Genomic DNA, 12,407 nt, shown 5'->3' with positions numbered 1-12,407 from the left:
ATGGTTGAGCCAGAGTTTCCAGCCACTGCCAACAAACTCCAGATCTATGCGCCAGTTTGTGCATCTGACTTTACGTGGGTACTGGGGAATCAAACTCTGGTTATTAGGCTTTGCAGGCAAATGCCTTAACCGCTGAGCCATTTCTCCAGCCCCCAATTTTTTAAATGTTTTATTTTTATTTATTTACTTGAGAGAGGGAAAGAGGCAGAGTGAGAGAGAGAATGGGCATGCCAGGGCTTTCAGCTACTGCAAATGAACTCCAGATGCATGTGCCACCTTGTGCATCTGGCTTACTGAGTACTGGAGAGTCAAACCAAGGTCTTTTGGCTTTACAGGCAAATGCCTTAACCACTAAGCCATCTCTCTAGCCCCCAGCAACCCCCCCCCCATTTAAAAAATACTTTATTTATTTATTTTCAAGCAGAGAGGGAAAGAGGAGACAGAGAGAATGGCTTCCAGCTTTTTACACGGGCTCAGGGAATTGAAGGTGAGCATTTCACCCACTGAGTCATCTCTGAAGCCCACCTTCCTTCCTGTCTTCTGAGACAAGGTTTCACCCTATAGTCCAGGCTGACCTGGAACCTGTGGGCTTCCTGTTTCAGCCTCCTAAGAACTAGAATAAGATATGTCACTACACCTGGCATAGAGCTTTCTTTGTAATAGCCCCCAAAAGCAGTCAAGCAAAATGTGCCCTACAAATGAAGTGTGGAGCTGGTTAGGTGGCTTAGTAGCTAAGGCGCTTGCCTCCAAAGCCTGATGACCCAGGTTTGATTCCCCAGTATCCACATACAGCCAGATCCTCAAAGTGGCACATTCAAATATGAAGTTTGTTCATAGTGGCTGGAGGTCCCGGCAAGCCCATTCTCTCTCTCTTGGCAAGTAATAGTGCTTGCTGGTAAGAGGGCCTTATTCACCTTGAGTTTGATTCCCCAGAACTCATGTGAACAGCTAGGCATGGCTATGCGTGCCTGTAACACCTGTCTGTGAGGAGTGGAAACCACAGAATCTCTGGGGACAGCTTCTTGGCCAGTCTGAATGAAAACATGATCACTTCCAGGCTCAGTGAGAGACCCCATCTTAAGAAAACATGGACTCTGGTTGAATCTATAATTGTCTCAAAATAGTACTGAAAAAATTGTAAGCTATGAAAGTTGATAATGTTGGGGTTGGGGAGATTGCTCAGTGGTCAAAGGTGCTTGCCTAAAAAGCCTGCCAGCCCAGACTCAATTCCTCAGTACTCATGTCAAGTTGGTTACATGCCTCTGGAGTTTGTATTGGCAAGATGCCCTGGTGAACCTGTCCCCTCTCTCTCTCCCTCTCTCTCTCTCCCTCTCTCTCTCTCTCTGTGTCTCTCTCTTGTGAATAAATAAAAATATTTTAAAAAGAAAATTAACAATGTTAATGAAATTTAAAAATTGCTAGAAAAATATAAATGGGCAAAGTTGACTCAAAAATGAATAAAGTAGCTGGGTATGATGGCACACACCTTTAACCCAGCACTCAGGAGGCAGAGGTAGGAGGATTGCCATGAATTCAAGGCCACCCTGAGACAACATAGTGCATTCCAGGTCATCCTGGGCTAGAGTGACACCAATCTTGAAAAAAAAATAGTATAAAGTGAGGCTGGGAGAGATGGCTCAGTGGTTAAAGCTGCTTTCTGGCAAAGCCTGCTAGCCTGGGTTTGATCCTCCAGTACCCATGTAAATCCAGATGCACAAAATGGCACATGCATATGGAGTTCATTCTGGTGTGCCCATAATTCTTTTTGTGTGTGTTATCACAAGTAAACAATTTTTTTTTAAAGGGACAAAGTGGGGCTGGAGAGATGGCTTAACAGTTAAGGCGTTTGCCTGCAAAGCCAAAGAACCCAGGTTTGACTCCCCAGGACCCACGTAAGCCAGATACACAAGGGGGAACACGCATCTGGAGTTTGTTTGCAGTGGCTAGAGGCCCTGGCACACCAAGTCTCTCTCTCTCTCTCTCTCTCTCTGCTTATTTCTGTATCACTTTCTCAAATAAAAATTTAAAAATAAAATATTTTTAAAAAACGGACAAAGTGGCCAGGTGTAGTACCTGCCTTTGATCCCAGCACTTGTGAGACTGGAGTAGGAGAATCACCATGAGTGAGAGTTCGAGAGCCTGGCCTGGTGTGAGACCCTGCCTTGAAAGATGCTCTCAGGGTACCAAGAAGCTTCCAGAGAGGAGGGAACCAGCCCGATGTCCTGGGGAGAGGTCAGCTAAGGAGCAGGAGCATGCTGCGTGAGTGTGGGGACCTGAGCTTGATCCCCAGCACACACATCAACTTCCAGGCATGGCTGCCCATATCCTGTAACCCTGGCACTGAGTGGGTAGAGACAAGAGAATCACTGGGGTTCCTTAGCCAGTCTAACTAAAAATGCAAGCACCAGGCTCAGTGAGAGACTCTGTCTCAGGGGAAATAAGATGGAAGGGTGGGGCTGGAGAGATGGCTAAGTGATCAAAGCATTTGCCCGTGAAGCCTAAGGACCCATGTTCTACTCTCCAGATCCCATGTAAGCCAGACACACAGGTGAGGCATGCACAATGACCACTAGGTGGTGCAAACGTCCGGAGTTTGATTGCAGTGGCTGATGCCCTGGCATGTCAATTCTTTCTTTCACTCTCCCTAAAGTATAAGTTTATTTGTTTTTGTAATTTTTAGAAAGATGTAAGAGTGACACAGGGGACCCCTGGTGTCTTCCTCTGGCCTGACTTCTGCATGGGTGCATACTTGCATGCCTATGAATACATCCCCCCCAAACTCACTCAAGCACACACACAACTCATTTTTTTTTTGTTTATCTTTATTTATTTATTTGAGAGTGACAGATAGAAAGAGGCAGAGAGAGAGAGAGAGGAGAGTGGGCGCGCCAGGGCTTCCAGCCACTGCAAACAAACTCCAGACCCGTGTGCCCCCTTGTGCATCTGGCTAACGTGGGTCTGGGGAATCGAGCCTCGAACTGGGGTCCTTAGGCTTCACAGGCAAGCGCTTAACCGCTAAGTCATCTCTCCAGCCCACACAGCTCATTTTTATACTTGTTTATTCCTTATTTATGTGCAGACTGAATACCTTTTCATATTTATTAACCACTTGTGCTTCTTCAAAGAATTCCTTTCTGTCATTCTTTGAGTCTTTTTTTTTTTCTAAGCAAATTTTTGGGCAAGAGAGATGGCTCAATGGTTAAAGACAAGTCACTTATTTGTAAAGCCTGACAGCCTACATTCAATTCCCCAGTACCCACATAAAGCCAGGCACACTAAGTGGCACGTGCACCTGGAGTTCATTTGCAGCAGCAAGAGGTCCTGGCCCACCCACGTTCTCTTTCTCTCTCTCTCATGAATAAGAATTTGTTTATTTAAGCAGGCACGCCTTTAATCCCAGCACTTGGGAAGCAGAGGTAGGAAGGATTGCTGTGAGTTCGAGGCCACCCTGAGACTCCATAGTGAATTCCAGGTCATCCTGTGCTAGTGTGAGACCCTATCTCAAAAAACCAAAAAAAAAAAAAAAAAAAGAATTTGTTTATTTGACAGAAAGAAAAAGAGAGAAAGAATGAGAATGGGTGCACCAGGACCTCTTGCCACTGCAAATGAACTCTAGATGCATGCATCACATTGTGTACCTGGCTTTACATGGGTCCTGGGGCTTTGCAGTCTTGCAAACAAGTGTCTTTACCTGATGGGCCATCTCCCTAGTGTTATTATTATAGTGTATAATCATGTAACTATTTTCAATGATCAATCTGAAAAGAAATATGAACCTTGGTGATATCATTATCTTTGGTAATTCTATAAGTAATATTCTCATCATAGTTATTTTTAATTAGACACATTGCTAATATCTATTGTTTTAAATATATATTGAAAAAGAGAGAATGAGCACACCAGGACCTCTTGACACTACAGATAAACTCCAGACACATGCACTACTTTGTGCATTTGGCTTTATGTGGGTTCTGGGAAATCAAACCCAGACCATCAGGTTTTGCAAGCAAAGCTTTGACTGCTGAGGTATCTCTCTGATCCAAAACTATGGTTATTTTGTATTGTTTTGTTTTTGTTGTTTTGAAGCAGGGCTTACCAGGAACTCATTCTTTAGCTCCAGGCTATCTTCAAATGCACAGTGACCTCAGCCTCCTTAGTGCTGGGATTAAAGGCCTGAGCCACCACACCCTGCTAAGTACAGCTTTTAAGAGCATGTGTTATCTATGGGAATTTTCTCAGAATATGAGGCATATAATACCAGAAATAAGTGTTGCTGTATCCAAAACAACTAAACAAAACCTGAGGCATTGACTTGTGTGGTTTCCTTGGCGCTGAGCCCTCTGGCTCAGGGTTCCTCTAAAGGCTGCTGTGATGCCAGGCCACGGTCTCTTTTGAAGGTCAGCCGGGGAGAACCCACCTCCAGCTCGCCTCTTGCCATGAGCAGGATTCCATTCTTGAGGACTGGTGCACACATGGCTGCTGTCAGGGGCCCAGACTTCACCACAAAGCCGTTCTCAACATGCAGCTGGCCTGCAGCAGAAAGCTTGAGGGCAGGGAGTAGAAATCAGGGTTGTCTAGCATCCTCCGTTCCTTAAAGTGCTTCTTCCCAGGTCATAGCAATGAGAAAAGTAGCTAACGCAGGGGGACACAAACATTCAAACCACAGCCAGCAGGAAGGTCTGGTTGACCCCCGGCAGGGGTGGGGTGGGTGGGGTGGTCTTTGTCTTACTGATGCAGGACTGGATATCATGTGTCTGGGTATCACAGAGAAGAACGTGTGGCCTGGAGGTCTCATTTGGGAAGCCAGTAGTTCTGATCTCCTCCTACCCCACACCTCCCAGGGTCAGGGAAGCAGGAAAGAGAGGTTTGTGGAGGGTGGCCCCTTTAGGACATAAACCCCAGAGTCCTGAGTCAGGCTCCTGCAGCAAGGCAGTGGCTCGAGGAGATCTCACATGCTGAGTGGGTGGGGGAGGAAACTGGTGTAACTGTTAAAAGGTGGCGGGGCGGGGGGAGACATGCCCAGGCCAGCCCAGGCCAACCCGTGGCTCTGTTTGGGTCTGGACTCGAGCAAATCAACAATGAGAACCATGTGGGGACATGAGGAAAACAGAATCTGGGTGGTGTTTCCACTGTGACTAGGAAGTTGCTAGGAGCAGAGCAGACACGAAGATGGACCGTGGGGTGGTTCTGTCGGAGAGCATTCTCCATATTTGGAGGTGCATGCTGCCTTGGTTGGGCTACTCGGAGTGCCGTGATGCTCACACATCAGTTCAACTGTAAACACTTCACCAAGATTACTTTAAAGCTTTAAGAAGCGTTCAGAGACTACTTCCAAGGGCTTGGCTCACGTGATTGTGGGCTGGCAAATATGAACTCTGCACATGAGGCCAGCAGACTGGAAACTCAGGCAGGCTTTCAAGGTCTCAGTTTTGAGGCCAACTTGCTGCTTCTCCAGGTTTTTTCTTCTTCTCCAAGTTTTTGTTCTTCAGGCTTTAGCTGATGAGACAAGGCCCCACTATATGGGGGTCGCCTGCCGTACTCCAGATTTAGCCATTTAGATATTCATCCCATGGGAAACACACCCTCACAGCAACATCTAGATTGGTGTTTGAACCAAGAAACACCCAGGGACCATGGTCTAGTGAATTAGTTACTTTTCTAATTTCTGTGACAAAAACAACTTAATGGCTGGGGAGATGGCTCGGTGGGTAAAGTACTTGCTGCATAGGCATAAGGACCTGAGTTTGGATCCCCAGCATCCATTTAAAAGCTGGCAGAGTGGTGCATACCTATGGTCACAGCACTGAGTAGGTGGAAACAGGAGGAGCCCTAGGACTTGCTGTCTCAAAAAATAAGGTGGCAGGCTGGGGAGATGGCTCAGCAATTAAAGTGCTTGCCTGTAAATCCTGCTAGCCTATGATCCATTCCCCAGTGGAGCCAGATGCTCAGAGTGGCACATGCACCTGGAGTCCGTCTGCAGCAGCCAGAGGCTTCGGCATGCCCCTACTCTCCCCTTCTCTCTGCTCACAAATGACTACGTGGAAAATGCTTTTACAAATAAGGTGGAAGGAAACTGAGACCCACAGACCCAGCCTCTGTTTGCATATACACATATACACACGTGTACACACACACACAGACACACACACAGACACACACAGACACACACACAGACACACACAGACACACACACACACACGCAAAACAAAAACAAAAATGAGACTGTCACAGTTACCTTCTCGTTGCTAGGACAGACATCTGACCAGAACAAGCTTACAGAAGGAAATGGTTTATTTCAGGCTTTCAAATTCCAGGGTGAGTTTCACCATGGTGGGTCGCTTCCATAGATCCATAGGGGAGAGATACAATGAACACCCAGCAAGCACGAACAACTTGCTGTTCAAACTGGTTCTTAAGTTGCCTTAGGGTTGGATTTAAGTTCTGCCCTCAGTGACATGCTTCTTCCCTAGCATGGCTCTGCCTGCTAGAGACTTAAGTAGCAAGCTCAATCTTAATAATAAATTAAAAAAAAGTCTCCGAGGCTATGGGGGAGACATACATTTACATTCAAACCACATTCTTCACCTGGCCACTATAGACTCATGATCATCTCACAATGTAAATTACGTCCAGCCCGACTTCAAAGGTCCCCATAGTCTTTACCAACTTTAATTGTTCAAAAGTCAAAAATCTCGTCTGAGATTCAAGACTGCCTCTTCACTGTGATTTCTGTAAACTCAGAACACAAGTTATGCTTGGCATGATGACACGTGCCTTTAATTCCAACACTCTAGAGGCAGTGGTGGGAGGATCACTGTGAGTTTGAGACCAGCCTGGGACCACAGAGTGATTTACAGGTCAGCCTGAGCTATAGTGAGACCCTTAAAACAAAGAAACAAAAAACACAAGTTACGTACTTCCAACACCTAATGGCACAGAGTATTACAAAAAGGCCTAACAAGGAGAGACTAGGCCAATGCACATCAATAACCAGCAGGTAAACATCAAACATTTGCACTTGAAGTCAAACATCCATAACCAGTGACAAAAGTCTCTGGATTCCCAATTCTGCCTCTCCGGCTGCACTGGTCACAGCCTGGGGAAGATTCAATCCCGAGCCAGCATCTCTCTGCGGCAGCCATTCCACAGTCCCGGTATATCCAGAACATCTTTGGGTCTACACTGTTGTTTCAGTCAGCTTCACCTTGCTGGCAGAAAGCACCCAGCCAAAAGCAGTTTGTGGGAGGAAAAGTGTTTATTTTGACTTACAGACTCAAGGGGAAGCTCCATGATAGCAGGGAAAAATGTGGCATGAACAAAGACTGGACGTCAACTCCTGGAGGTGGACAATAGCAGCAGGAGAGTGTGCCAAACATTGTTAAGGAGACACTGGCTGTAACACCCATAAGCCCGCTCCCAATAACACATCTCCAATAGGGTTCTAATTCTCAAATCGTCATAAGCTGGGGATCCAGCATTCAGAATACATAAGTTTATGGGGGGGCCCACTGGGAAGAAGACAACTCTGAACCACACAACTGCAAGCCACAGTTCATCTTCATAGCTCCATACAATGGCCTTACTGGGTCTCCACAAAGGTACTTCAACCCTGCTTCACTTTGCCCCTGGCTATTTCCAAAAACAACACTGTGTTGCATATGCAGTGATTCTATCTTCCAAGCATTTATTATACCCCAAAGTAACCAGGTGGGATGATTAATCTGGGATGGGCTGCAATAGAGCTTGGCCTTGAAGAGTATGATGACACCCATTTAGAATTCTTCCTTCTTGTAAAAGAATTTGCATTCCTACTTCTGGGCCTTCTTCCCCCACCCCCCACCTTGAGGTAGGGTCTCACTAGCCCAGGCTGACCTGGAATTCACTATGTAGTCTCAGGGTAGCCTTGAACTCATGGCAATCCTCTTACCTCTGCCTCCTGAGTGCTGGGATTAAAGGTGTGTGCCACCATGCCATGCTTTACTTCTTTTTGGTTGTTGTTGTTGTTTTCGAGATAGGGTCTCATTCTGGTCCAGGCTGACCTGGAATTAACTATGTAGTCTCAGGGTGGCCTTGAACTCAAGGCAATCCTCCTACCTCTGCCTCCCTAGTGCTAGGATTAAAGGCATGAGCAACCACACATGACTCCAGCTCTACTTTTGAGCCTTCCATGGGTAGGTTTCACTCTTTGTCATCTTTTCCATTATTTCAATGCAAAGCAGTTGGTCCCCCCTTAAGGGTGGTAAAAAAAAATGCAGCTTAAGTAACCTAAAACTAGTCTCTGTGCCTGTAACTTCAAACTTCTTTGAATTTTTCCCGTGATAAGCCCTGCATCTTTTATATCTTTCTGTTCTATACTTTTTGCCAAGTATACCAGCCCATTACTTTTAAATTCAGCTTTCTGAAATTCTTAGGGCATGGGTGTAAGAATTCAACCAACCTTTCTGCAACTACCCAAGTTCCAATAAAGTACTCTGCTTTGCCTTTGAAACTTCCTAAGTCAAGGCGTCATAGTCCACAGTTCTCTGTGCATTTAGAATTCACAAGCTCTCACTAGTATAGTTGTGCCTATAGCATTTCAAAGCTTCTCCAATCCAAAGTACTCAATCCTTCCACGTTTCTCCTACAAGCATGTTCTAAAAGGCCCAGACTCCCATGGTCAGATTCATCACAGCAACAACCCTACCTCTTGATACCATTTTTCTTTTTATAATTAATTTATTTATTTGTAAGGAGAAAGAGAGAGAGAGAGAATTGGTGCACCAGGGCCTCCAGCCACTGCAAATGTACTCCAGGTGCGTGTGCCACTTTGTGCATATGGCTTTGTGTGGGTATGGGGAATTGAACCTATGCCATTAAGATTTGCAGGCAAACTTCTTAACCACTGAGCCATCTCTCCAGCCCTTGATACCATTTTCTGTTGCAGTTACATTATCATCTGACTAAAAGCATATTATGGGAGAAAAAGTTTATTTCAGGCTTACAAATTCCAGGGAAGTTTCACCATGTCAGAAGAAGCTGGCTCATTTCCATAGATCCACAGCAGAGAGAGACGACTGATAGCCAGCAAGCATGAACAGCCGGAACTCAGACTGTCTCTGAACATGCCTGAGGGCTGGACTTAAAATCTGCCCCAGTGACACACCTCTTTCCCAGCAGGGCTCTGCCTTCTGGAGACTTAAGTTGCAAGCTCAATCTTAATGAAAATGCCATAGGGTGTGGAGCGCGCCTTTCAACACTTGGGAGGCAGAGGTAGGAGGATTGCTGTGAGTTTGAGGTCAGCCTGGGACTGCAGAGTGAGTTCCTAGTCAGCCTGGGATAGAGTAAGACCCTACCTCAAAAAAAAAAAAAAAATACTGTAGGGGACATACATTTCTACTGAAACCTCCATAGAGACAAAAATTGACCTGAGGAAAGAAGAGTTTATTTTGGCTACTATAAATGTGTAGACCACCGTGATAGGGAAACCATGGTGGTAGGAGCAAGAGGGAGCTGGTCACATCATCTTCTCAGTTAGGAAGCAGATGGACACTGGCATTTGGGTCATTTTCTCCTTTTCCCCCATTTATTCATTCTGGGACCTCAGCCCATGGGGTGGGACCACACACATTTCATCCTCAGTTAAACTTCATCAAAAATATCTTCACAGACATACCCACAGGTGAGGCTCATTAGTGCTCTAGAAGTTTCTTAACCCAATTAAGTTGACAATAATAATTAAGCATCTTGTCTGGGCAGGGTGTACAAAAAGTTATCTGTCACAGTGTATGTGTGGTGGCTTGAACAAGATGTCCCCCATAAACTCATGTGTTCTGAGTGCTTGATCCCCAGCTGATGACCATTTGGGAGGTGGACCTTGCTGCAGGAGGTGTGTTGGTGAGGGTGGGCTCTGGGGTGTTATAGTCAGCTGCCCCTTAGAAGAGATCAGCTCACTGTCCTTCTGCTATTTTCTGTTGTGGCAGAAGTAATGTTCAGCCTCTGCTCATGCCATGTTTCCCTGTCATCATGAAACTTCCCCTTGTAAGTCAAAGCAAATACTTTCCTCTCATCAGCTGCTTTTGGTCAGGTGCTTTATCCCATCAAGAAGATAACTACAATTGAAAATTGGTAGCAAAGGAGTGGGGTAATTCTGTTTTTGGTCTTCTGAAACTGATTTGTGGGGGTTGTATGGAAGGAATTTAAACCTCGGTCTGAGAGACACCTCATAGTGCTGTGAATAGAGCCTGATGTACCGTTCTATTGGGAACTGAAAGATCTAAGTGCAGAAAGAGCAATGAACTGTGCAGGCTTGGTTTATGAGGAGAAGAAAGAGCTTTGTCAAAGCTGGGCCAGAGGCAGTTTGTGTAAGAGGCCAGCTGCATTCTGCCTATGTCATGCAAAATTGAAAAGGGAGGGTTAAATTTAAAAGAAATGGACTAGTATGAACAGATTGATATGACACAGAAAGAAATGAGAGTTTCAGGTTGGAGATAGCCTGTTTCAGCTGTAGTTGTTTGAGAGATCATCACCATTGAGACTGGGCCAGCTGTTATGCTTTGGGACAGTGGGAAGAATGCTGACTCTTTTGAAAGTATGGAACCAGAATGCTAAAGGTATTTTCCTGTTCTTCAAAGTTGGCTTTATTTACCACTGGATTAACAAATTTAGTAGGCTGCCAGGTACTACAGAGTATAACAAATGCAGGAAAAGTGTCACTGGGTTTGCAATGCAGATTGCCTATTTATTATTTTTTGAAATAGTCACTGGGAAACATGAGAAAATTGGAGTCCCCGCATGGAAACCTGATGGAGACATGGGGATGAGCTGTGGGTTGCAATAGACACCCCAGGATATTTTAGAGATGCCAGGATTATGGGGTGGCTACCAAGAGAGCTGCTGGCTTGGGATGGTTTGTTCCTCAGTGTTGCATTTACTTTTGTATTGCTGGGAATACACCCAATGAGAATCAGCTTATGGGAGGAAAGGGTTTATTTCAGGCTGGCAAAATCATTATGGTGGAAGCAGGTATCTTCCTTCCATGGCAGAGAGACAGCACAAAGCAGCCAGCAAACACAAACAGCCAGAGTCTGAACTGGCTCTGAATACATCTCAGGGCTGCATTACAATATCTGCCCCCAGTGAAAGCTCCTACAGCAGGTTCTGGAAAACTAAAGTAGAAACTTAACCTTAATCAAAAAAATCCATGAGGCTGTGGTGTTCACATACTTACATTCAAACCACCACACCCAGGCTGTATGCAACCCAGCCAGAGGGGCAAAACTGGAACCCCAGAGACTCTGTCACTGATTATAGATGTCACCCTTGGAGGAGTTGATGTTTGTCCTGTTGGCTTTAGATCTTGCATTGGCTCAATCTTTTACCTTGTACTACCATCTTTTATAGTATGAACGTTTACTCTGTGCCATTGTGTGTTTTTGGGTTTATAGGCTCATATTTAAGAGACCTCAAACTATAGGGATGTTTGAATAGTTTGATATTAATAAAAAAAATAATGGGGACTGCTGGGTGTGGTGGTGCACGCCTTTAATCCCAGCACTCAGGAGGCAGAGGTAGGAGGATCGCCATGAGTTTGAGGCCACCCTGAGACTACAGAGTGAATCCCCAGGTCAGTCTGGGCTAGAGTGAGACCCTACCTTGAAAAACCAAAAAATTTTTTTAAAAGGGGGGGACCTTTAAAGTTGGTCTGAATGCATTGTATTTTATATCATGGATAGCCATGAGTTTATAAGGCCCAGGGGTAGAATGTGGTCGTTTGAATTAGATGTCCCTTATAAACTCATGTGTTATGAATGCCCAGCCTCCAGCCGATGGCATTTTGGAAGACTGAGTCTTGTGGAAGGAGGTGTGTTGTTGGGGGAAGGCTTAGTGTGTTATAGTCAGCTCCCCCTCGCTAGAGACCAGCTTACTCTCCTACTACTGTTTTCTATCTGCTGTGGCAGAGGTGATGCCCAGCCTCTGCTCATGCCATGCCGTCCTCTGCCATCATGAAGTTTCCTCTTGAGAACATAAGCCAAAATAAATCCTTTCCTTCTAACAGTAACCGCCACATGCATCCTCTATGTATTCCTTCTGCTATGTTTCCATATTAAAATTTCAAAGAAAAACTAAGAACATTAATTCACCAGAAGTTACCATAGAGAGTAGAATACACAGACAACAAAACCCTTTTTCCGGGCTGGAGAGTTGGCTTAGCAGTTAAGCACTTGCCTGTGAATCCTAAGGACCCCGGTTCGAGGCTCGGTTCCCCAGGTCCCACGTTAGCCAGATGCACAAGGGGGTGCACGTGTCTGGAGTTCGTTTGCAAAGGCTGGAAGCCCTGGCGCGCCCATTCTCTCTCTCTCCCTCTATCTGTCTTTCTCTCTGTGTCTGTTGCTCTCAAATAAATAAGTAAAATGTTAAAAAAAAAAAAA

The sequence above is a fragment of the Jaculus jaculus genome, chromosome 1 (genome assembly GCF_020740685.1).
Source record: "Jaculus jaculus isolate mJacJac1 chromosome 1, mJacJac1.mat.Y.cur, whole genome shotgun sequence".
Classification (NCBI taxonomy): domain Eukaryota; kingdom Metazoa; phylum Chordata; class Mammalia; order Rodentia; family Dipodidae; genus Jaculus; species Jaculus jaculus.
This window is presented reverse-complemented; position numbering follows the sequence as displayed.